This window comes from Vanellus vanellus (genome assembly GCF_965231255.1).
Source record: "Vanellus vanellus genome assembly, chromosome: 12".
Lineage (NCBI taxonomy): Eukaryota > Metazoa > Chordata > Aves > Charadriiformes > Charadriidae > Vanellus > Vanellus vanellus.
This window is the reverse complement of record NC_138917.1, coordinates 2,245,342-2,273,018: the sequence shown is the minus strand read 5'-3', so window position 1 is coordinate 2,273,018 and position 27,677 is coordinate 2,245,342.

The following is a 27,677-nucleotide window of genomic DNA, read 5'->3' as shown; positions in this document are numbered from 1 at the left end:
ATCTACTTTTTTCCCATAACATTGTTATGTTGCCTACGCTAGCAAAAAGTGGGAAACAAGTAAAAAACTTAGCCAACAAGATCTTAAGACCAAAACCTTTTCAAAGGATAGAATAAAGAAAATTATTCATTTCCCTGGACCTAATACCAAGCCTTTCTTTCCAACAGTGCTGGTACTAGATATGTAGAAATTTCTGGCTAACTACTATTTGAGGAGGCAAAAGTTAGTTTTCTGAGGACCTAAACCCATTGGTTGTTTTGTTTGGTTTTGTTTTGTTTTGTTTTGTTTTTTGTACTGTAATGCACTTTAACCCCACATTCTGAAAAGATGAATTCAAACCAAAATAAGCAGAGACAAGGAATCCCGGAATGATGGAGGAGCTATTGTAGAAAATAAAACCTTTGGCATGCTTAGTCTTAGCAAATCAAAGGCTAAGAGTGTTATTTATAGAGGGCAGTCATATCCGACCGGAAAAGTGAAACCAAACCCTCCAAATACTATACTTTAAAGATGGAGATGGAGTCAGTTATGAAAGGAGCTAAGATGCTGTGGCTGCTAGTTATTGCCAGCAAATAGATTTATTGCCCCACAAGGCTTCTTGTAGTTCAGCGTTTGGCCCTTGCCATGACAGCGGAGGGCTGAGTGATGAAGCGGTCACACTGGGTTATGGAGGGGACTGAGCCAGAGTCCAGTTTCAAGGTGAGCTACCTCTGCAGGACAACAGCCAGATGATGTTCTTACCACTCAGGTGTAAGCTTCAAACAAAATGTTCTTTTTTTTGCCTAAATTGCATTAAACACCCAGTCTTGCCTTGCAGGGTACATTAGTTAGTCATTAAAGCACAGTGGTAGGAATCATAAGGTTGCATTCTCTCTTAACTCTTTCAAAGCTTTATTGTGTTTTTTCCTAATCTTCTTCTGCACCACTGGAATTGGTATTTTGCTGTCTCTCACAAGGGAGCTAGCAGATAACTGATGGATTATTGAAATCACTTTCTGAAAACTCTCCAGGCAGCTATTCTGCATCTGTAGACATCTAAACACATTTAAAGTCTGGCCTTAAAGTCCTCCAGGTTGGTAAAGCATGGCTAGAGAAGTGCTACAGAGGTGCAAAGTATTATCTCAGTTATTAAGTATACACGTTTCCTTGGATACAAGTCAGACTAAATCATGGGGTTTTTTTGCTATATGCTAATAGGCTTTTGCAAATTAATTAATGAAGGAATTGGGCATACTAAGAGAATTACTTGAACGATGCCTGAAGGATTACTAGTTTTTCAACTTCATTTCCCTGAAAAATTGAAAGGAGTCAGAAAATGTCAGGTTGTGTATCTGAGTCTTTATACTATAAAAAAAAAAAAAAAAAAGTAGAAAAAAAGCCTTTTTTGTTGTACAGAAACAAGGAGAGTCACCAGAGAGCTTTTCAGCATTCCATGTTATTCCTGTTGCTAAGGAAACTTTCCTTCATCTGTGCTCAGTAAGACATCCTCGATAATTCCTCCACAGAAGGACAGCATTACAGACCAGTGTCAAAAAATATCAGCTGACCATTAACCAGAAAACTAGCCACTGCAAAGTTTTAATGGGATAGTTCCTGATTTCTTTTACAAAGCCCAGGATGATTTGTAGCAGGTAGGAGGAGCCTGGAGGAACTATAGCAAGTCTGTATGATTACTCTTGTCCTGACAGAATTTCCCTCAAGAGGCAAAATAGAAAGAAACAAGAATAAAACTAATCATTTGGCTTGGATTTTGTTGGCAGTGTCCCATTAGCTTACATCCTGTACACTCGCGATTGTACTTTCTAAAAGACAAAGTAAAAATCTCCCTCACAAAAAGACTAGTAAATATTCTTTACTACCATCTCTACTGAAAACACCTTAAAGGGAATGGGAAATAAAGAAATCATCAAAACCTCTGTACTCTGTAGTAGATTTCAGTCCCTCTGCTGCATGTGTGCATTTGCAGCCCATTACACATGCACCACCACGGCTTTCAATACCATTGCTCACCATCCAATGCACCATTTATCATGAGAGTAGAGTTGTCTTTCACATCAGTAGTAGGTGAGAGTGTGCCATCTAAACTGTGTTGTAAGATTTCTTATTCTTTTCCAGCAAAGGTTTCCCTGCTTTCATTATATAAGTCTTGGAAAGCAAGCTAGCAGCTAGCTTTATTATGTCCTTTAATACAAATCAAATACACTATAAATACTGCATTTCCTGGGGGAGTTTGGAATCATGATTCCGCCAGATTTCATGATACAGTAAGAAACGAGAGCTTCGGTATATCGCTCTTCCTACATGCAAAAGGTCTGCTGCTCCAGTGCTGCCTACCTGACCTCCTTTCTCCAGCAGCATTTCACCACAGTCGCCCCAAGAAAGAGAGCGAGAAATGGGGCTCGTACAGCGTGACCCTGCTCTGACATACTTTCCAGAGAAGGGAGGTTCCAGCAGTCACTAGTTAGAGAGGATTAAACTCATTGCTTTACCCTGTCCATTTTGTCTAATAGTCACTAATGACCTTATGCTCTGTGCTTTTGTCTAATTGCTTTTTAAAGCCATTTGCACTTTTGCCTAGTGTTAAAATACGCCCATTATAGGTCCCAGTAGTGTTCCTCTCACAGAAAATTTGACACAGAAGATGGTAGACCAAATTTTCATTTGACGTACGCTTAAGTATGGTAAAAATAAGAAAAAGGAAAGACTATGAGACAATTTCCTGAAGGGAAGCAGTGGCTACCTTACCCTATGCCACTTGTAATACTCACTTAGAAAATACTATGCCTCCTGAAAGGAGATGAACCTTGTTTGCTTTACCCTCCTGTTCCTAGTCCATGGCATGTCTCCGCTCTATGAGAATTTCTGGTCACAACTCCACCATCTTTGGTAGAAAGTCTCTTTCCAGAACAAGTTTTTTTCCTCTTTGAAGCCATTTGTTTTGGCATACAATTCCAGAACTGAGAGGAATGCAAGTTTCAGCAGAGACACAGTTCACTTCTCCCCTTAATCACAAAGTGTAACCCAACAGTATTTATCCTAGGAGACGCACAGCACTAATGCAGGCAGAACTGGCCTGTCATCTGCAGATCTGGAAGTGGGCTCATCTGATGCAACTTAGGAAAAAGGTGTACCTTTCCAGGGGCATACTTCCATGAAGAGTTTTTTCTCCCTGTTATATAAGGGATTTCAATAATATTATTTTCCTATTCAAACTCCTTTGTCTTCTGGGATCACAAGGTTTTCTATTGTATGATGTGGAGCTACTGATAACAGCTTCTCTTTCACATTACATATGTGACTATTAGCCAGTTGTATATATAGTGCTATTGAAATATATGTGTCTGGATATTACATTAACATCAGCATTTATAGCTTCGCTTACAGTTACATCACACACACACACACATATGGACAACTAAATTCAGTCCATTCACATGCCGGTCCCCTCTTCTGATTATCACCATCTTTTCTGTTTTGCCTTAGCAATGTGCATAGCCTTCAGTAGGAAGTCTGTGTATGAGATTTCACGCCATAAAATGTTTTTTCTTGTTCCTTCTTCACCTCCTGGATGTCAGTCCACGAAACAAAGCGAACATCTCCAGCACCAGCACGTGACCTTCTATAGTGGCCTGGCGAACGTGACCACAACATTAGTTCCTCTGGAACCTGCCAAAGCAAGACTTATGCTGTGGTGTATAAAACTGTGAGCAATTCCCTCTTTCCAACAAATTGAGAACCTCAAAGGGATACCATTTCTTTTCAGATGGCTTAGGTTTTGCTCACAAGACCTTAGCTTTCATCTTGGTTAGCAGTGAATCTGAAGGAATGGAAAACACTAAAGTATTGTGGTATGTCTGGAATATGAAAGATACATTCTGTTGCTTCTTTGATGTCTCATGAAAGAAAACTGAAAGAATACAAATGCAATGTCATTAAAACACATTACTAATCCAGCAGGAATGGAGAGGCTTGTGCATTACAAATTTTTCCTCAATACTACTTCAAACTATGATTTGTAATCTGTTGAGAAAACTGTCACAAATAATGGGTTTCACGATAACAATGAATTTAAAACTTCCTTGAGTGAAATATGGATGACAATTTTTTACCACCATTTTGAAATACCTTGGAGTGGCAGTTGCTGGTTAGAGAACAAAAAGCCAAATGGCATGGTTTAGATAGACAGAAAATGGAAGATAATGATGCATGAAATAAATGGAGAAGAATTGAGGAAAATACTGGAAAGTAGAAGTGCAGAAAACAGTTTGACCCACCAGTGAGCCTAGTCCTATTTCTATGGAAATGAGCTCATTACTGCTAATTTTTTTTTTTAAGCTCCTAGTTGATTCGTGAAGTGCTTTTTGAATTCCGATAAGGGCTTCATGAATCACTGAAAAAAAACATTTGAACAAAATATCCAGAGTCAAATGATTACCAACTCCCATAGATTAATCAGCTGTCTGAGTACTTCTTGTAACAGAGCATGCACGAGGAGAGCCAGCCTTTTCCCCTGGTCTCATAAGTCTATAATGTTTCGTTCTGCAAAGAAAAGGGATCATGCTTCTGAAATCTAATTCTGGATGGTTGGTCCATCCAAGAGCCTATATTAAATAGGAGAGACATCTTTGATTTTTTTCCCCTGCTGTTTCCATGTTTGATCTGTTTTAAAAATCAGCATCATGAGAATTGGCCATAGAATTGCTTCTCGTTCCTCAGAAATAAAAGCATCTGTGGTATTCGCACAAACGGTGCTTTCCCATTTGTAACCAAGTCAGTATTGGCTGTAGGCACTCCTAAGCAGGCAAAGGAAATGCCCGAGGGCCAAAACAGCGGTTCTTCTTAAACCTTCAGGATGCTGAAATAAAAATCAAATAAAGCAACGGCTTTATATAAAGAGTGAGTTTTATTTATTTTAAAGGCCCAGCAATTTTTAAGACTGTCTATAGACATGAACAGAGTACACGTCTGTGACAGTGGTATTTTTAACTGAACAATGCTGACTGACTACATGTTACACATGCAGCTACATACACACTGAACACCTTTTATTAATTCTCTAAACACTTCAAAAAGAATGCCCTTGGCAAATTCTGTGAGACTCTGCTAATTTGCCTTGTACTAATTTTCAAGGTGTGCATAGGTCACGAGCATTCTCCAGCGTGCATCTTGTAACAATGCACTTGCGGGAAATTACACAAAATAAATCCAATCCTATTGCATGTAGGTGTATTGTGTCTCTTTTCCAAAACTTTTCACGTTTTAGAAATGACTCTATGTATCATACTTCAAACATGACAAACAGAAACAACCAGTCTTCATCAGACATGCACAGGCCACGCTGCCTGCGAATGTGCATTCTTTAAACAGTTACGGGACTCAGCACTGTTAATTGTAAACAATGGTTTAATTGACATTTGAAGTGCCAAGTATTTCGACTGGCTTTTAAAAAATATTATCTAGAGATGGATGGACATGGATGGACATACACACACATCATTCTGCTGTCATGACAAACCTTGGATGATTTTCATTTTAAGACTAACAGGAGGTTGAAAGATAAATTTCATGATACATTACATGAGGAATTACACTGGTGTAAATAAGAAAAAAAATGGTTTATATGATTCCACTGCATTGGTACAGATTTATACTAATTTAATTTTTATAGAATTCAGAATTAATTTTGGACGAAGGTTATAAAGTTATAAAGCATTGTGCTATTCAGTTAATAACATTATTAATAATGCAAAGACATTACTTTCATTGTATATGTTCCCATACATTTGTGCAGAATGCGAGACACCAAAGCTGCTTTGTTAAAATACTTCCAAGGTTTTCTTTTTGCATCTTGCTTTTCTACACTGCTCAGGGCACCAGAAGCATAAAGAAATCAGCATTTGAAGAAAAACAAAGGATTGATGTGGAAAAGGAAAGATATCAAAACCTATTTCTCTTAGCTGTGAAATCTCATGACAAAGTTGTAGAGGTGAAGACAACTTTGGAGTGAAAGTTTGTGTGCTCTGCTTATGAAGCGCAAAGCGAAGGTCCAAAAGCGCTCTATAACCGAGACCTTACTCTCACAGGCTTTTGAATTGCACCTTGATTTTTGACATCATCGATGTCTCATCCATTTCCTATTTCCTATTTCCCTTATTTCCTATAAGGGAAGGTGATGGTGTAGGACGGAAGAACAATTTATTGGCTGGCATTACTTAGAAAAACTTAAATAATAACAAAGATTATTTTCTCTTTGTTATTTATTTCCACTTATAGTTGGGAATAATGATACTTCTTCCTATTCAGTTCTTTGAATTCAAGATGATGAAACTCTATCCAAACTAAATTAAAATATAATAGTATCATCACAAATTAACAAAGATCAGTACTGCCTTAAGCTAAGTGCAAACAGACCTAGACCAACAGGTAGTTGTCGTACCAAAATTTAAAGGACAGGTGAAGCAGAGTAAAATGATAAACCCCAGAAGTATCTTGCCAGTGCTGCCAATCAGAAATGGGAACAAAATTACTTTTTCTTAATTATTTATATGGGGTTATTGTAACAGAGAACAAGAGGATATAAAGACAAAGAATTCAAAAAGTGAAAACTGAAATCACCAGGAAGAGAGGGAGATGATCCTGGGAAGGAGACGGAGAGTTTGAGGTAAAAACACTCTAAGGAAGTGTGAAGCAGTAGTAAGTCAACACAAGGGAGAATGCTCAGAAAAAGAACCCCGAAGTATTGCTGTTACATCTCTAATCAGGCTGTGCTCTTTATGCTCTCTCTGATAGTTTTGGTTAGCAAAAACTATCCTCTTTCACAGCTGTGCATTCCAGCTCCAGACACACAACCCCATCTCAAGTCAGACTCAATCATGGAAGCTCACCAAGACTTTGAAAAGTTACATGCAATATCGAGTACTTTAAGAGTTTGTAATTCTATAAGCATATTAAACATTAAAAAAAAATGAGCACATTGTATCACTTCATATCATAAAGACAATGCACAACATGCAAATTTGAGTTAGAATTTTGATTTACAGATTGCACAAATGCGATGCGAGTGACACAGGTTAGCTTTCCTTTCCTTACTGAAGTTCTTTAACTATAAGTTCTTCTGTGTAATTGTGTTTTAAGGCTAAGAATTACGTAATGCAGAAAATTCCAGATACGCAGCTTCACATAATGTAAAAGGCTCACTCATTACTGGGGGAAACAAGATAGTCCAGTTCTGCTGAAGAAATTTCACCAGCAGAAATCTGTTTGGGGAATCCTACCCAGCACGCTACAGTAACTGCAAGAACAGGATCCAAGCACTCTTTGCATGGCTATAGCCATTTTTTCTCCAGAAATTTAAGTAGCTGGACCTTATTTTCTTATTTGCCAGCACTCTTCTACTAGTATTACATATTAGTTTGCCTTTTTCAATACACAGGCATTTGATTGGGTGGGATCGTACTTTTACCATTTGGGTTTCATTATTTTAAGAATACTATATCATAAAAAGTTATCTTAAAAAGAAAATGCTTTTCGCCTAGTTAAAAAAAAAAATAAATCATACAGAAATGTGAATGGATCATAACTCTGTCCCTTTTTCTCTCCAGGCTAGACTCCGACCAGACGGCAAGCTCCCATGGGAACCTGAACTCTGGCCAGACAAACTCGACAGCAGGTTGTGACATGGGCTGATTGACGTTCTCATTTAGCTCCCAACAGCAGCACTTCATTTCCTTGAAGGGGGAACGCAGTTGCCATTAACGCAGATGTCCAAACCTACTGTTTCCTGATGGCTACAAGTATTGTCTAGTATTCTGGTGTACCAATAAATACCTAGCCAGCCACGCGGCACCAGTTGTGCTTATTGGGAGCTACTAGGTGGCATTAAGAGACTTGATGCAAACAGAGGAAATGGCTTCCTACTACTTCTTTTCTAGGAAAGCAAGTGTTTCATGGACACTTCATGAGTGCAATGTGTATTGAAAGAGACATGATGTCTGGATAAAGCAATCTTTGTGTTACAGTGTGGTTTGTGCTATAGCATATTTGACAGCTCTGCCATAACAGGTCTCAGTAAAGAAGCTTTGGCTGCTTAAAAGAATAATTTACAAAAAAAGTCCATGCTACATTAACATGCCACAAAAATAAAACAATAGAGCTACCTATTTTCCCATTGTTAGCCAAGATAACACTACTTACGTGTCCATAAAGAGCGGCTGCAATGCTTGGCCCATCCGCAACACTCAAGTCTACTATATGCTGTACGATAAGCCAGAAACTCTTTAATAAAAGAAATATTTACAGAGATGCCTCCATGGTGTTTCCTTGCTGTGTGTACGCAGCATATTATTCTTCCAAATTCCCTTTTTTCCCCCCAGGATAGACACATTCATGTTTACATTTTAAAAAAATCATATAACAATCCATGGCCAGTCAATACGAAACCACCAGCAAGATAATACCATTGATCCAAACACACAGCCCTGATAAAGTTAGTGCCCTGAGTGACTACAAAGACTGAGCAAGCCAGTACTCGAGCGGTTTTCCTTTTAATTGTATTGTGCCTTCTCTATCCTCCTTAGGAACCAAAAAAACCACTGCATTGTCAGTCTCCGTGCCCTTTCCCTTTGTGGATTAAACAGCTCTACTGTAGTATATTTACACTTCTTAAACAAGCATGCTGAATTAAGAGCATTTACTCAAAACCTTTTTTCTGTAATACTGATTAACAGTACTTTCATCTAGAAAATTTTAAACACATGTTTTACTTTTCATCATATTAATGTTGACAGACCTCCTTTATCAGTACTTTAATTAACAGCAGGTAAGAGAGGCAAAGTGAGTATGACATGCTATTACTTCTGCTTGATTTAAAGTCTGCTTGTGAGACTTTCTCTCAACTCATAGTTGAAATTGTCTTATCTCATACATTCCCAGGATTACTGTTTCATGTAAATGTCATTTTTGCTGTCCAAAACATTAAAAAAAACCCACACCAGTGCGATATAACTACTGTCTCTTTCTGAGAGACATGAGGGAAGCTGTATGCTTTTGATCAAAGACAAGATCCTGACTTCAAAGCAACACCTCATCTGTAAATATATTACACAGTACTCTTAGTAAAGAAAGGGGGACTCCTTGATTTCAAATAACCTAAGGCTAATACCATGGGATTTGCCCGAATTTGCAGAGTTTAATCTCACTCCTCTGAATACTTACAGAAAATTAGACAAAAAGATTTTAAAGACTCTGGGTTCTAGTCTCTTCTTATTTATATGAGTCTGATAGACCACAGTCCAATACTTCATTGGAACAACTCCCAGCTTAACGTGGACTGAGAGAAGAATGTGGGAAAACTACAGATTTCAAAATCACAGAATCACAGAATCACAGAATTATCAGAGTTGGAAGGGACCTCTAGAGATCATCCAGCCCCACTCCCCTGCCAAAGCAGGATTGCCCAGAGCACATCACTCAGGACTGCATCCAGGTGGGTCTTGAAAATCTCCAGAGAAGGGGACTCCCCCACCTCCCTGGGCAGCCTGTGCCAGTGCTCTGTCACCCTCACCGTAAAGAAGTGTTTCCATGTATTTGAACGGAACTTCCTATGTTCCAGCTTGTGCCCACTGCCCCTCGTTCTGTCACTGGGAACCATTGAAAAGAGCCTGGCTCCATCCTCCTGCAACCCACCCTTTAGATACTTGTACGCCATAATAAGGTCTCCCCTCAGCCTTCTCTTCTCCAGGCTAACGAGTCCCAGCGCTCTCAGCCTTTCCTCATAAGGGAGATGCTCCAAGCCCTTCATCATCTTAGTTGCCCTTCGCTGGACTCGCTCCAGCAGTTCCCTGTCCCTCTTGAACTGGGGAGCCCCAAACTGGACACAGTATTCCAGTTGTGGCCTCACCAGTGCCGAGTAGAGGGGGAGAATGACCTCCCTCGACCTACTGGCCACACTCTTCCCTATGCAGCCCAGGATTCCACTGGCCTTTTTGGCGACAAGGGCACATTGCTGGGCCATGGATAATTTACTGTCTACCACAACCCCCAGATCCTTCTCCTCAGAACTACTTCCCAGCAGGTCCGCCCCTAACCTGTACTGGTGCTTTGTATTCTTCCTCCCCAGGTGCAGGACCTTGCACTTGCTTTTGTTGAACCTCATGAGGTTCTTCTCTGCCCAGCTCTCCAGCCTGTCCAGGTCACGCTGGATGGCAGCACGGCCCTCTGGGGTGTCAGCCACCCCACCCAGTTTGGTATCATCAGCAAACTTGCATCAGGGATTTTTTCAAAACCTAACTCTTCCTTCCAGTGACAGAAAGCAGAGGCTATATGCCTGCAGATGCTCGAACACTAATTTGATTGGGATCATCTAATATTTTTGTACCACCACTGGAGATGTTTTCATTATTTCTTTCATTGCTACAGTCTAGAAAAGCAAAGCAAAATTCCAGATTATCTTCAACTGCCTGGAAGATGTTGGGAAAGGACATTAACTTATTTCATAATATGCTAATCAGCATGAACCATGGTGGTATCAGATCATACAAATAATATTAACTACTTAAGAGCCAGCTAAAAGGCTAATAATTGCACATGCGAAGAAATAGTTTTGAGTGGGCACAGAGGGGTCAGTTTTACCATTATACTGACAGTATAATCAGCAGTGCGAGTGTGCAGATACCACTCTCATCTGTACGTAGTCAACAGGAAGCAGCCAAAGACACTGAGATCAATGACACTTTTTAGCACAAAACCTTATTTCTCCAGAAGACAAAAATACTCATAATTCAGTGATCTAGGCATGTTTATAAATCATATTAATTTCATTACACCTTTAAAAAAACATCCAGCTATCTGAAAGAATCCAATTTTGGTTTTCAGGATTCTAAATGTTGAGGTTATTTTAAAATGTCCTGTTGTTTTACTAAAACTTCTTATGTCTCTCAAAAGTGGAAACAAAAAATTTCCATTTACCTGAAGTGAACGCTCAGTATGCTAGAGAAATGAAGGAGCTGTTTTTTCTAAATAGGGATTAAAACCTCTTGAATGTTTCAGACTGTTAATAAGCTGAAATAAGTCTTTGTTTCTGCCATCTTTACTCTCAAGGTGTACGTTTTCTCATTTTCATTAAATGTATTTGCTGCAGTAAATGCATAGCAAAAAGAGCTCAGACTTCTTTCTCTGGATTTGAAAAGATCAGTTCCTCCTAGGTTTCTACACCCAATATTTTCATTACCGATCAAGGTATAATCCTCAGTCAGAAATTCAGCATTAGTCCCCACCTCCTGCTTCCTTCCCGTACAGCTTACAAAGGGTTATCATCATGACGGGCAAGTAGAGCAAAGCTATGTATGATGTCCAAGATGTGCTCTGCTGCACCCATCCACACGGCAGTGCTCAGCTGTCTCCACCTCCCGTCCCGCCCTGCAGTTCCTCTCAACCTGCCTTCAGCGGAGCCAGGAACCAAAGCCGCATGCTCTCACTGCCTCAGCAGTGATATAATCGCACTGTGGAGGTTTGGGCCGCACGGTAGAAGATGTAGGCAGGAAGGTACAGCCCCAGCATTTCCCAGCCTCTTCGCATCACAAAAAAATGCTTGGTTGCATTTGTGCTATGCGTGTGTGTCTGAGCATGGACTTGTGTCCAAACAACAGACCTGTCCAAGGCACGAGACCTCGGGCAAATCTGACCCAAAGAAAGTGGTTCCCATCCTTTCTGTACCAGCACTGCTAATAATATAAAGTAAAACCTTTCTCGATGTGAAAATGCAGATCGTGTGGCAGCTTTCTTGTTAAAGGTCTGCTGGAGACTAACAGCCATGGAACAAGACAGTACAACACGGGCCAATAAGTCCTACAACATTTATATAAAAGTGAGCCTACAAAGATTTTCTCAGTTTACAGAAAACCAGATCAGACACTTTCCAGGGCTCGTGCTCTAAAGACCTGACAGCCACTGTTTGGGCCATTAGCACAGAATACGTATCTTTTAATATGCTTGGTTGCATCTTGCTGTCTCCATACTACTGTCTTGCAGTGAAACTCCCACAACTTCTTGACGGGTGAAAAATTAAACAGTGTAGCAGGCATAGAGGGAATTTGCAGTTTGTACAAGCTCAGACTTAACTGAAAAGCTAAAGGCATACCTGGAAACACTTTTAAAATATATAAAATTCATGAATACTTTTCAGTTTGCAGTTGAGACATAAATATGTGTAATGAGCATGTAAAAGACATCTTACCTCTCCAGCATGGATATATATCTGCTGCTTCGCTCTCCCTTGGAAGCAGAGTGATTTAATGTGCTTTGCTTGGCAAGTCACCCTCCAGCAAAATAAATTTGATTTCTGCTGCAATCAAAAGAATTTAAACAAAATCACCTATCAGCTCTCCCTAGGTTCATTTATCCAAATGTCCATTTCAGGCTTTATTTTCAATATAGGGAAATTAAACGAGGTTTGTTCGAGGCAATCTTTATGATTCTCTAAGGATAGGTGTGAAGACTAGTCTTAGATGGCCACATCTTTCACGTGCACCGTATTTCCTGAGTCTACGGTTATATGCAGCTCCCCGTGAATAAGTCACTGTCCCAGTTATGCTCATTTGCATCTCTCTGTCTTCTAAAAACAAAGGTCTGCCAAGAAAGGGAAGGATGGGGGACTCTCTGCCTTCCCTACCACTCTTCCACCATGTCCTGCACGTACCTTTCCTTGTATTATGGCTCACTGCTTCACGCATCAGACATAGCGCATGAAAATCATTGCAAAACACACCCTCTTGCCCAACAAAATACATGTGTAACCACCCTGCTCTTTACACAATATTCAAACCATCAAAAGTAACCTCCTGCTACTCAGTTTTGTTATATGGTCTATTAAACAATGGAATCTGAGTATTTTCCATGAAAGAGAAATTGGAAATCATATTTCTTAATTCAGACATGCCCCATCTGCACACTTATTAATCCAGTGTAACGGTGTCATGTCACCATGATTTTTCACTAGTCATTATGAAGGAAATTGTCTAGCAGCCACTGAATGCTTGCACAGAACAGGTCATGATTACCTTTTGCCATTAATATGCTACTGTCGTAATGTTAAAATGCTAAAATCAAGGGCATCTCAATGGATACTTAATAAGAACAAGCTTCCTTTTTATCTACAGTACTAAACAATTTATTTAATCTATTCTATTCACATAGATAATTTTAAACTGCATTTCTAATAAATTTTAGACAAAAATGTTGAAAAACTTGTCTCCCGTTTGAAACTGTATAACTTTCAAAACCGCCTAAACTTAGCAGCTCCTATTGTTATACTTGTTCACAAATATTCAAAAAAAACCTCCGAAGGTGCCCAGAAAGTACTGATTCAGCAAAAGTTTCACAGCACTATCTTAATTTCAGCAAATTTCCAACTTCAGGATGTACCATCACATATTTCACTCCAGAACGAGGGAGGCTTACCTGTCCGGGGAGATCATGCTGTGCAGGGAGCTGGAGGAGGTCAGAGCCCAGCTCTAAAGCAAGGAATTTGAACCTGAAATCTTGCCATGGGATTCTCAGGATCTGGTGTCTGGCAACAAATGAAAAAAAGGTATTATCAAGATCATCAAGGAAACAGGAGCTAAAGCTCTCGGGCTTGTAGGATCTTCCATCCACAGAAAAAATACCTTCTGACATCTGGGAAACTGTCTAGGATCTGCAGAAACTGGAGGCTGAGAAGTCTGTGAAGGCTGAAGTCAGTCAACTCTGTTTCAGTTCAGGATGCTAAAGCCAAAGTAGGTAGGGTTTTGTTTGTATGATTGTTTGTTTGGTTTTGTTTAATACCTATTATTCTAAATGTTTTTCCCACCAAATTCTTAACAATTCTGGGTAATGTTGTGAATCATAAGGAAAACCTTCCCTAAATTAATTTTCCCCAAAATATATCCACCAAAGTTTGGGATCCCTCCTTCAAAGAGAGACACTGTATTGGAAAAATAAAGTCGCTGACTGGTGTCCTAGTTGAGCATTTGCGAATCAGGCTTCTGTTGCTGAGGAATTCAATATCAGTCAAGTAATTTTCCCCCATCTCTCAAACCTCTCGTGCTCCATCTCGCTGTAACAATGAAATAAGAATGTACCTGACATGTTCCGCAAGTATTCTGCATCTGTTTTCATATAATATTTTACCCCCAATTTGGGTTACAATTTAGCTTAATTGTGCCAAATTATCAGCAGGCCATCTTTTGCTTGAAATCTTTTTCTTCTCTCTACTGTCATTTTTACAGGCAGCTCAGCAGATAATTTTATGCTACTGCAGTCACACAAGGCAGATTCTAATATTGATCTGAATTTTCTCCTTGAATATGATTTGCATTCTTAGCCTGATCTATTTTTTTTTCTTCTCATAGAACATGATTTACATTCTTATGTCTGGCTGCTTCATTTTAAAGCCATCTTGAAAAAGTCTCTTTCTAATCATCCTTCTAAATTCATATGGGAATAACTCTTCCTACCGATGCTTAGGAGAGGAAAATCTCAAATAAATTGACGCTATTCTTGCAGACTATAATGACTGGAAACTGTATTTGTTGATGGAAATTAGAGACTTTTTTATAGCTTACTAATAATCTAGCTCTGGGACAGCTAATTACCAGCGATTGTCATGTCTGAATACTGAGGAAGTGCATTCAATCTTCCGGCTGGTCTAAATAGAAAAAAAATAGCAAGATCAGCCAAAGACCGTCCTCGTGGCATAGTAGTCTCCAGTATAAAAACTTATTTTGCATAAAGCACGAGAGACATTTTCCTCAGACTAAACATAGGTAAATTGGGGAAGATCAATTTCCCTGTAACCATGGGCTATTTCTACTCACCTGCCCTTCCCCTTGCACACGTGTCAGAGGGGGCGCATTCATTCCAGCGTATGAACATGGCCTCACTCTTTTTGGCCTGTTGGTCACTCTCCCATCTTGCTTTTAAGGCTACCTCCTCTTTCATGACACAGAATTGCACCATTCAGATGCCACAATCCATTACATCCGAATAGCAAAATGAAGGGGGAACTAATAAAATTGAAGTGTTTAAGTTTCTTGAATTTTTTCCAAATTTAAAAGTACATCTGGGACAAGGATCAGTGACACTATGTTCTCAGTTGTTCTTCCTAAATTCATTCACTTTGATATCTTAGTTTCTAAAAGCACCTATTTTTAAAAGCGCCAGTTTTAAACTGGAAGAGGGCAGATTTAGATGGGATCTTGGGAAGAAATGTTTCCCTGTGCGGGCGGTGAGCCCCCGGCGCAGGGTGCCCCGAGGAGCTGTGGCTGCCCCATCCCTGGGGGTGCTCAAGGCCGGGTTGGACGGGGCTGGGAGCAACCCGGGCTGGGGGGAGGTGGCCCTGCCCGGGACAGGGGGGTGGAATCAGATGGTCTCTAAGGTCCCTTCCAACCCAAACCATTCTGTGATTCTATTCTTTTTTAATTTTTCTTTTAATATTTAAAGAAAGGTGCCTTCTCAAAATTCTTTCTGTTAGGTATGAATGACAAAAATTAATTTAGCTTACATTGTCATCCCCTTACCATTATTACATTCATCTTTGTCCACATACTCTTTATTCACCAGAGGTAGCAAATATTATACTTACAGTTCTTGAATGCAGCTGATAATGCGACAGTTGTCCAAAAACACTGGACAAGGAGGAATGGGAAACCACATTTCCCTAGCATTTGTTGTGGCAGAAGTATTGTATCGCACTGGAAAGACACAATAGAGAGGTTTTGTACTTCATTATTCTATTTGGTTTTAAGTTTATTATTGCAATGCATTGTAGGGCAAAAGGAAAATGTCAGATTTGAGGAAACTCCAGATAGGACAGACTCAGGCGCACATGCATGTTGAGTGCCTCATCCAACATCAAACATTTGAATGGATCTTGATTACGTAAAAATTCCCCTAAGATGCCAGCATAAGAATTGTAAATATATTCTAAAACATTGGATTTTGCACCATATACAATATTTTCCTGGGGCTGAAAGCAGAAGACAGTACTAATGACAGAGGTTCCTCTCGCTTAGAGTATTATGGGCCAATACACATTTAAGTGACAGGCAAAAATAGGAAAATCTATGGCACATTTCCTGCTTGTATTAACTGAGTTCTATTTTTCCAAGCCATTTGAAGTTCAATTAATCTTTAAATAAACAAATAAAAGATATTAGTAAGTTCCCCAACACTAATTCGAATCATTAAGACTCACACAGGTGCTCCCACGGAGCTCAGTTCCCCATTCATACCCACCTTTACCCACAAGCAGAAAAGATGGGTGTGCCAGAGAGAAGCTGCGACTCTATACTTGCGGAACGAGGGAAATCTGCCCCGGAATAGTGATTTTGTGGGACCGGCAGAATATCTTTCGCATCACCAGAAGCCGGATCCCAATGGTGCTCCTTTCGGCTGTAACCTCTGTCGGGCCTCTCATCAACCTGCAAATCCAGAGTGTTTTCCTGAATAAACCACTTTCTCTGCAGAACATGCCCCTAACCGACCACAAAAATGCTGCACATCCGTTTAGGTGGCATTTCTTCATAAAAGGAGAATAAATCTGGGCATTTACAGGACAATTACTTTTGCCACGAAACAAATTATTATACAATGCAAGGTATTCAGAATTTAGTCCATCACCAGAATTAATGAGGTGATCTTACGCAGCACTGCAATATACAAATTACACGTTTGAACTAAATCGCATTTGCCTGTGCTATAATTTACCAGGCTTTGTAACTTCCAAGGCCTTGTTCTTGCCCCAACAGAGCTGCAGCCCAAAGTTAATCGCTTAGTGACCTTACACTCCATATAGAGTGTGTTAAGAGACGTGGAAGACTTCAGAGGTCGATTCAGATCTACGCTGAGACAAACCCCTCTCCAGAGAGGCCGGACCTGCCCTCTGGAGGTGTCTGTCTCCCCGCTGGTTACACAGAGAGCGGCAGGTGATTAGGCTCCTAGCCGGGGCAGTTAGAAGGGACGAATCTCCACCTGAGCATTCCTGGTCCTTTGCCAAATTGGGCCTTTTAATCTATACCATGTTTTACATCACCGCTTTATTAACGACCATGTCAATATGCTCAGAGGTTGTGGCAAAGCCTTACCGAGATGAGAGAAACCAATGCGCAATATCAGAGTACGTTCACTGGAGTTTAACTTCCCCTTTTTAAAAGCACAAAAAGAAACATGCATGTCTTTGGCTACAACTACACTACATAACATTTGTGATTGTTGCATATCCGTAGCTTCTTATTACTGTTGTTCTGATTACGAATATATTTCTTTACTGCTGTTATGCTTTTAGGCATGTATTCTCGCTTATGGGAGTCTTTCTGTTCCTTTCTCTTCTTCCAGAGCAGTTTCTTGGTGCTCTTTAAGCCGTGGCAGCCCATAACTCCGTGCTTTAGTTTCCTGGTTCTGCGCTACCTCTTAGTGGATGGAGGTCATATAGATTTTTTTATTTTATTTTCTATTTTGAGATGCTTGCTTTCCTCGTTATCTTAAGGTGTTAAGTAATTACTCTCCTCTTATAGCTATCATAACACAATTAATGGGCTGATTTTCTACAAAGGTCAGTCCTTTCCACAGTGCAGTACAATCAAGGGAATAGAAATGAGCCGAGTTAGCTGCCCCGATTCCTCGGTCTAAAGAGAATGCATATTTCTCAAAAGTCTTTCAACCTGTTAATCAGATTAGCAGAGGGACCTAATCCTCTGAAATACTGACTGTTCCTCGATACTTCTTTTTATGCTCCATGCTGCCCCATTAGTGTCTTTCACATTCAGCATCCTCCTTTGTCCAGCAGCTCCCTCAAGTAATCGATTCTTTCCTGTGTCCTGTATTTTATCAATGAAAATATTACAGAACTGGGCAGAACAGGAACCTAAATATGCACTTATTAAAACCAAACAGAAATCCTATCATAAACAGACAACCGTTGGAATTAATTTGTTATGAATACACATTTAATATCATCCAAAGTCATGTTTTTATTGGTGCCTGTATCATGTAAGTACTTGTTATTTGGCACCGGTGTGAAAGATTCATTTATTAACAGCTTTTATCAGCTATTTCAGTTCCTTTAAGCATCTCTGGAAGATGCCTGTGCTTTATACAGCTAAGCTCTTTTGTTCATCAGTGAATTAATATGTCATTTCATACATGATTTTTATTTATTTTATATATCTATATATAAAGATAGATATAAAATTCTAAAAGGAAAATCCAGCAGCTACTTATTTTAACCTGGCAATGCAGAGTTGCTGTTTGCATTGTGTGCACCGGTCTCTTAGAAAATCCAGGGACTCTGGGAGATTTTTAATCCATGCTGTTGGTAGTCTTAAGTGTTAACATATGTGCATTGGTGGCACACCGACGCTTTGCCAGGAATTAAAATGTCGAAAGTCTTATAACACATCTGAAACCACCACCAACACTGAAGCAACGGATTTGACACTTGAGATTATAATTGCACGAGGGAGAAAGCATAACCCATTTCAAGACCAGCATAATGTAGGAATAATTTCAGAAACAGCTCTTAATTTATATGTTGCACGCATGATATGCTTACGGATGGAAGATAGGGTCTAAGGTCCCAATAACTATTCAAGATTCTGAAAAGGCTGTCAGGTGCTCAAAAGCCGTCTGCCGTTCACCTGGTAGGCTGTATGGAAGCGTCTATGTATTATACAACATAACTCTATTAGCAGCCCAAGGGCAGACTAGAGACTGAGTTGAAGGAGTGAATTCTCTTCTTAAGGCAAATACGTAACTGCCGTTAATATCAGGATTCTCACAAATACGCCACAAGAAAAAGGGGCTGACTGGGGAGGGAGGTGCGAGAGACAAGGCACAGGGTTTTCTGCAAGATCTGCAGTGATAATTTTGTTCTTGCAAAAAGAGAGAAGAGAGAAGAGTTAGGAATTACTAGATTAGAAGATGTTTAACAACCTTCAAAGTAGGAAAGACGAGAGTATGCAGAGGATGCCTTCAGTATGAAAAATAAATTAGGCTTGACACCAGAAGCGGTTAAGACACTGGAAGTTAAGCTATTCTAATTTGGAAAAAGCCATGCCCACAGGGTATATTCCCTAAAATTCATTTCGCTCTGCTCCAGTGGTAGCAACCATACTTCTGGGAGGTGCACTTAGATCTGTCACAGCTTCGAAGAGTTACCTTTAGTGCTTGGCGGGCTCCTTTCTTACCTTCTCACCGCAGAGCTGGCTTGTTCGCACGCATCCATCACAGTGCAACTCGTGCTGGGTCTGTTCCTAAACTTCGTCCATATGAGCACAGCCTAAGAACGAGAGGATAGTAACCAAGAATATCAGTTCAACTCTTAGTCTAGTGCGTGAGGTCAAGCGAGGACTCCGTATGGGCTTGTATGACCAGAGAAAGACAAAGGCAAACACCTGCCTTAGGATCTGAAGGAGATTTTCTAAGACCTCGAGAGACTGAAAGGAGGTTGGGGGAGCTTATAGCCGAACTGCAGCACTGTACTAATGAATACCTTAAAAAAAACACGCCACAAGGCAGAGGTAGGCACAGAGAGTGTGCAAAGAAATGTTAAAATGTTCTCCAAACAAGCCCCATAATCACGAATACAGAGCAACAGAGAATTTCATATTTAGACTTATTCAAGTTTTCTGAGTCACAAATTAGCACTTTTAAGAGCTTATCTTTTTCCCAATTGACTTTAATCAAGTGTTTCAGAAGCTGGAAAATGTTTTAAGTGAATAGAGCTCTTAAGCAGAGAGCCCAGGGAACAGAATAGCAGCTATTTTGTACTCTCTTTCAATGTTTTTGAGTTGCTTTTTTTCTTTGTTGTTGCGTTTTTATGGTTTTCAACACAAGTGAAGCACCACAGCTGTAGGTTTCACAAATAAAAAGAGAGGCACAGGCAGAAAGAGACCCTTGCGGGGACGAGTTCAAGCAGAAATTTAAAATAATTTTCTTGACAGTGTCAAGCTGATGATCTCTTAAGTGTTCGCTTCGCTATGATCTCTAATGCACTTCATGTCGACAAGAGACTGATATTCTCCAAATGACAGAATCCCTTTGTTTTCCGAAATACCATATGAAAACACAGTCGCTTTTACTTTTTAAATAATATCTCTGGAAAAAAAAAAAAAATCAACACACTTTGTGATACATGCCTCAAAAGGGCTTTAGCCAAATGAACTCGGGCAACACCAGCTAAATTTTAAGGCAAATGGTCTTGGAAATTTTGATTAAAGTCTCCCATGAAAGAAACGTGCCCTGTCTCTATCTGTATGGCAATGTAGGAGGCAAATCTTGGAGAATACTGCATCATAGCAGGCGCGAGAAGTGTTTGTTCTCGTTATTGAACATACCGACTTGTATCTAAATATGATCTCTTTAACATACTCTCATTAGATCTTTCCCTCAGTGCCTTACACTGCCTAGTTAATTACCATCTCACACATCTGTCTACTCTCCCCGTGTCACCTACGGTAAAATACCACTGCCTCCCTCCCCTCCGTTTTGGAACTGCAAGCCACGCAAAGCTGAACCCACACGAACTGCCTGTCTCCCTTTGGCCTCTAAATGTCTGTGCTTCCACCGTAAAGCCTTAGCGAATTCACTTAATAGCAGCAAATAATGGGAAATTAATGCTCGCTACCGATACACGACGTGAGAGCCACCAGCCTGCTCCTGGCTCGGTCCGATGCTGCGCTCTGATCCTTCAAACCCACCTAAGCTGCGGGGAACCAGCCTGGGCGCTGAGCGGCGGCGCCCAAGAAACCGCTCACCGGCACCTCCGCGCACGGTCCTGCCGGCGCCGTGACGGCCCGCGCTCGCTCTCTTTACAACGGGATTCCTCACAGCAACCCGAAGCGGCAGCACTCCTCGTGCGCGTTTTTTCCAGAGGCTCTCTGCAGTGTAACATGTGAAGGTGGAGGCTGTCAGTTAAGCTAAAACAGACCGTTACAATGTAGGATGAGACGCGACAGCTTTCCACGCGTGTCGGCACGCTCCTCTGCGTGCGCAATCACTTTCCGCATTTAACATGACAGATCAAGCTCTGCTTGCTCAAACGCCCAAACCAAACTCCCTCTTTGCTCAGATGGTGTTTTGCCTGAGCAAATTACTCAGGATTTTGCCTCAGTCTGTCTCCCACAAAAGCGAGAAAATCTAGCAATCAGGCGGCATGGCCGGTCCGCTCACTTCCGATGCTACGGGAGCATTACCAGGAAACAACGCGTCAAGCCACGGAGCGAGTTGTGGAAACTCATTGTTACAAAACAACTATGTCTTCTAAAACCTCACCTGTAAAACTACTTTTCTAAAGGTTACTTTCTCAAAAAATATAATGTCTTTCATTAACTTGTGGGAATAAAAGTAGGTACAGAGCTGACAAGACTAATGACAAGGCAGCTCAACGCAGCCCCAGTGCCCAGCGGAGATTAGGTTATCAGAGTTCCAACGCTGACTTGAGAAATGTCTTTTGAAGTCATTATGATTTAACAATTAATAGAAAGATTTGTTTGATAGCTAGATGCAGCCAGATAAAAAGCCATTCCGTTCCAATTACCTATTATTTTGACTATAACAGATTAACAGCGCACTTTGAAGCATTTTTATATCCAAACCTGCATAATTGAAAGTGAAAAAATTCCCTTCACCAACTTCGCTACATTTAAAAAAGAATACCGAGTTCTCTTTTAATAACAAATGTGCAAATAATCATGACTTTGAACTGAAAGGATGAAAGATACAAGTCAAAACCTGGGAAGCGGTGATGATCTTTTCTCTATTTTATCAATTTTAATACTTACACAATATTTCTATGATGGTTTTCAAACATTTTACATTGCCTGCCTTGGTATATATTGAACTACATAGCAAATGTTCAGCCCACTGAAGTCAAAGGCAAAAACCTTTTCTCTTTTTGAGCGTTATTCTTTATTAATTGGGTCTCTTGATCCTGACCCTGTTAATTGTTAACAGCAAAGGGATCGAGAGACCTGGGACTCTGACTGATCTGAGTTACAGCTATTGAATGTGCTCTGAATATTTCATTATAAGACTTAATTTTGCACCAAGAGACAACTTGAAATAGCTATTATTTTTTCTTACCTGTACTTCCCATTGAAGGTTTAATGCTTCTTTCACTCCTTTCTCCAAAAATGCCTCAAATTCACCCCAACTTGTATTTGAGACTTTTCCTATTCCAGAAAATTTAGAACGGACTGGATATTTCTATTGCATATTTCTCTTAAAGTGCAATTATTAGATGAGTATTAAAGTATTAAAGAGCTTTTAACATTGCAAGAATTGATGTATTTGATTTTTCTACTACGTGCTCTTTTATATTTCATTACATATCTTTTTCTGGTTAACTGCTTTTATTTTCCAAGTGCTTCCCTTGTAGGATGTTTTTTATTAAAAAAGTAGTTTTGTTGATGTGTAATTTGATTGGTTGATTATAGAGCTAGCCTTAAGTAATTTTTATTCAAGTTCAACTAATGAAAACTAATTTTCCATGGCCCTCAACAGAAGCTGCAATTTTTTCTGCCCATATAGATCTTGAGAATTACTTTGGTGAACAGGTATGTGCTGTAAGAAGAAAGAATATGGTCTGTGTATTTGTAGTGGACAGATTTTCATAAGCATCCTAAATATCTGGTAATACAAAGTTGTATATAAATAAGCGTAGGCTGAAAATAATGCCCTATCTGGAAAGTAGTAGAGGATGCGAAGTTACAAATGCAAATTTTTCAAATTTTGGACTTGGCTCCCATTAATGGAAATACATTTTGATTACCTTGTTATTTGTCAACTTTTTAATTATGTTTATATTTTTTCTGAGTCAGCCACAACAGCTATCCACTTCCTTTGAAAGATAAAAGTTGGTCTTTTTCATAAATTTGTTTCCCTGAGGTTTGAAACCTTATAGAAAACATCAAATATTCCAACACTTGACAATAAAATCAGAAGTGGCAGTTTGGAATATTTATTCTAAAATAATCAAAAGAATTCTTTGATGCATACCTCAATAATTATTCAGTACATTTTACTCTTATAAATATGTTTCTTTGCCTTACAGACGCAATGAAAAACTCTTAAAAGATATTTCAAATGAATAATTCAAACAATGACTGACAATATAATTGTTTATATTTTTTCACGTTGGCACATTCACTTTATTCCTTCAATTTATAAACCAAGTTATCATTCTCTGTGATATTTATAAAAGTTGAATAAATAAAAGAAACTTTGTAAAAATGTCTCGTCATATTTTTTTTTATACACTGTACTTGCTAATCTGTTCCCCATTATTTCAGTTATTTAGTTGAGAGCTGCTGGTACCACTTGCATACCGCCTTTGGTGGGATTTTAGCTATACTAAGAAAATACATAAGCACTGGCAATTAAATTGCCTTATCAATTTTCTGCAGCTTATTAAGTTGTTTTATTGTAAAGGAAGATTAGTGTCTTCAGTAGAAATAGGAAAATACCCAAGCAGGAGTCCATGGATTAAAGCTGTGATATCTTGTACAAGCCCACCTTCTGAGTGAATTCTTAAAGAGATAGGAGTAAATTGAAGTGGGAATGTAAGGAAATGAAATAAAATCACAAGCCGAACAAACAAGAATTAATGTAGTAACATGGAATTGGAAAATCTTTCATAAGCGCAGAAGAACCTCTTTGGGCATGAACTAGGTATTTTGTGAAGCAAAGCAGTCTTATAAAAAAATTAATAAATCCATAAGAACCAGGACAGTGATAAAGCTACAAAGAGAGATTACAAACTCCCTAAGAATAACAATCTGCTTGTGGCGAAACAATAAGATACAGGCAGATATGTGAACAAAACAAACAGCAGCAGCAAAGGAGCAGCTGGGAAGGCAGGAAGGGGAGACCCAGGACACAGCATTATGGCTCACAAGGACAGAAAGGACTTTGAAGTTATGAGTTTGGCAGCGGCAGCAGAAGCAGCATCTCATATAAAAAAAGGAAATATGGACGGAGGTGCTTTCATGTCAGCAAAAGCGGCCTCTCCTTTTATCCGTATTTCCCGGTAGTGCATTAACGGTGATGGACCAAATTCCATTCAGACGAAAGGGCAATTCCCAAGCTGGGGGTGCAACACACAGCTCCCATACTGTACTTCCCACAAAGCCCACACAACCGCTGCCATTCCTGACATGTCTCTCTTAAGTGACATTCTGAGTCCAGAAGGACTGGAGCTGCCCCCAGCTAGCCCACAGGGCAACCCAGGTTTGAGAAATATAGGGGCCAGGTTCACTAGCCTCTGTGTGTGCAGCACGACAGGCTTCACACAGAGATGTGAAGTTACAAATTCATGTTATTCAGAACATAAAAGCAAGATGAGAATTTGACCGCTGTAATCGCAAAGTGCAAATTTGAACTAGATCGACATCTAAGTCTACGAGAGAGGCTTTTGACAATAGAGTTTGTAACTCAACTGTCACAACATTGTTACTTGCCTAAAAAATTTAACAAGTATTTCCGAAGGTACTTTTTTCTAAACTCAAGCCTCAGCTGGAAAAAACAGAGCCTGGAAAATGCTTAACTCATTAACTATTGGGAGACAAAGTCATACATTATGGCTGTGAGAAAGTTGAATGAATAATTGAGTTTCAGCAGATCAATTATGATTAAATCAGCATGAAATTTTAACGGGGAAAAAAAAAAAACCCACTACCAAAAAACTTCTCCCGGGATCAATGCCACCTTCCTAGTTTTCAGCCAGGCAGTTATATTTAAAAATATTTCGTTCAGAACTCAGACATCTGCTTTACTATGTGTTTGTTTTGCAGGTTTTGTGGTAGAGGGACTGGCACGGGATGAGGTCTGCTGTTAAAAATTCTGGCCTGCTTTCGTCTTCTTTGTTTTCAATTTATTATCTTATTTAACTGATTGAGAATGATATTTTAAAATTTGCTGAGGTCTCGCTGTAATTCCAAATAAAATTTAGTATGTGCTTAAATACTTAATGGAATGAAAGGAACAGTCACTCCACTATTTGCTTTTTTGTTTACTGTAGACTTGTACTGCAATCAGTTCATTGCTTTTCAAAAAAAAAAAAAAACCACATAGAAAACTTTGCTAATTCAATTAAGGAGCTGAAAGCACACAACAAGGCAAGGCAAAACAGCATCCACAAAGTATGTAACTTGTTTCTTTTCATTGCACGGCACTCCAAGGCGAAAGGACACATGGGCAAAGGGTGGCTATCATTTATAGCACCACTGCATCCTGGGGAAAAGCCTTTTAGACTGTCTGGAGTTCTGAGAGAAAGCAAGTTCAAAGGGCAGAAGGTTGCTTAAATTGATCTCCAACTTCTAACACGGGAAAGGAGGAATGTGCTGGAGAAAGGGAACAGTCAAAACAAATCTAAATCAGAGGGATTTATATGTTGGTAGCAAACTAAGCTGCCATAAAACCTTGCCTAGTAAGGGTATTTATATAAGTGCATATTGCTCTGCTGGGGAGGAACATGTTCCTCTCTTAAAAGCTAGGGACTTCACAGCATTTATATGTTCTGCTGCTCTCATAAATGATGCTTTCTAGCATTGATTCTGTCAACGTTGTTCCTAATCCTGACATTTTCTGACATTTTCCATTTTGTAAAATAAAAAGAGTTTAAAATTTTTAGCTTTGACCTTGACATAATGAACTGATGGATCACAGCAAGGAAATGGAGATAGTATGATTGTATTTGTTCCAATTTTTCGTATTTGTTCCAATTTTTCCTTCTGGTGCTATCAAAACTGCAGATTAAATTATAGTTTTCATCAGACGTGCCTGGAAAATGGATATTCTTTTGGGAGTGGGGTGGGAATCACACATATGAATGTTTCATCTTACACAGGGACAGCAGTCCAAATAGAAAAAAAAATCAGTGAGAGTTTCCAGAAGAAAATGCATTTAAGGACAAAACAACTGGGTGCATTTTTTTTCAGCTTGCCCAATTTAACCACCTCCCTGCAATCTAAATGACTCTCCAATTTAAGAGGCAGAGAGTTTCCTTCGATGTTATGAATAGAGCAAGCTGTTACGCTGCCTCCTGGATAGGCAAGAGCTTGCTATGTTGAATACCTGTCTCCCACTATTGCTAAGCCAAGTCTCGTATTAGCTTTGATGCGTTAGAGCAAGGCTTCCAGGGCCAGCAATCAGGGCGAGCCGGGGCAAGTCACTAGAGCGCTTACGCAGAGGAAACTTCTCACCAAAAAATAATAATCCCGTTAGGAAGAATTTGGAACAAAATGTTGAGATATTGCAACGCATACAGTACTAAGAATTGTCTGCCCTGTGTGATTCAGGGACCAATCAAGCCTGATGATAGTCAAAGGCGGATGCAAAGCAGTTTCTCCTACTAGTAAGACAGGGATTAAAGGAGAGAAAAGCGCATCATAAAAAGAGCAGTGGCATATAAAACTTTAAATGAAATCATAAAATGCACAGATGTGACACAGACACTCTTCTTTCTGCCTTCTATTAGTTAAAACAAATGTCATTGCTTGTATTGTAAGACCTGTGATCAATCAGATCAACTTGGCTGACAGCATCACTTCAGCTGGCTTCGTTACATACGTCTCCTCTTTGGCCAATTTCAATAGTAAAAGGCACACGAACGGAGAAGGGGAACAAGTTTCTTACTTTGCTTATAATGCTGTCTCGCCACCACATTGCTACACATTCTCCTCTTGTTCTGTCTTTACCCTCTCCTTCCTCTTAGAAGATCACCTCAGAACGGTTGTATGTGCTGAACATTAGGCTTTTATTATTTTTTTAACATATATCCTACTGCTTTCACACATTGTACAGATTGAGGAGCACAGTCATGGCCAACACCGAGACAGAGCAACCAGGCGGCCAGTCTGTCTGAGTAATCCGGGTGTGAAAGAAGGTGAGGAACCGAAACTGTCTCTGGGGCAGCATCCCTTCCAACAGCATGGCAAGCAGTTAGTAACTGGCAGCACAATTCCTTCCTTCAAGGCAACATCAGGAACCACAGAAATGGCCAACGATAAACCATCAGCTGTGGGCTCTGTGCTGCATCCGCTAGCATAGCTCACATATCAATTCCTCGTGAGCTACGCTTCCTCAGAGTAACTTGAGAAAGGTTTTGCAGGGACGTTGATGGACTCGTATTTCACCTATAAAAAGGCTTCCCAAATCACTGTGGCCATGAACGTCTATTCCCATGTTTGGTACCACAGGCTGAAAGGTGGGAAGGAGCCAGGAAGAGGGGAGGTTAGCAGAGACAGGTGGCTGCTAAGGATGTGACTGGAAATGAGATGGTTGAAAACACGTGAAGATTCATACTGCCATTTTAGCTATTTCACATTCTTTCACTGATTTCTCCCATCTCAGAAGCTAACGTGAAGGATTAAATCTTGGCTTGGTAACACAGACCTTCTCTCTTTGCTTCTGAGTAAGACTACTTGTCTCCTCCAAATCATTTGAGATAGGCAGATGTTTACAGGTCCTGCACGCGCAAACAGAAATACACGTGGCTTACCCAGCGCAGGCCAGGCACCCCCCAGCCCCTGTCACCCGCTCCCTCCAGCACGGCGCAAGGAGCGCCCTTCGCTTCAGCGTGAACCCGGGCACCCAGAGCGAAGGGCGGCAGAGAGTCTGAACAGACCAAAGAGGTGTCAGCGTTGCAA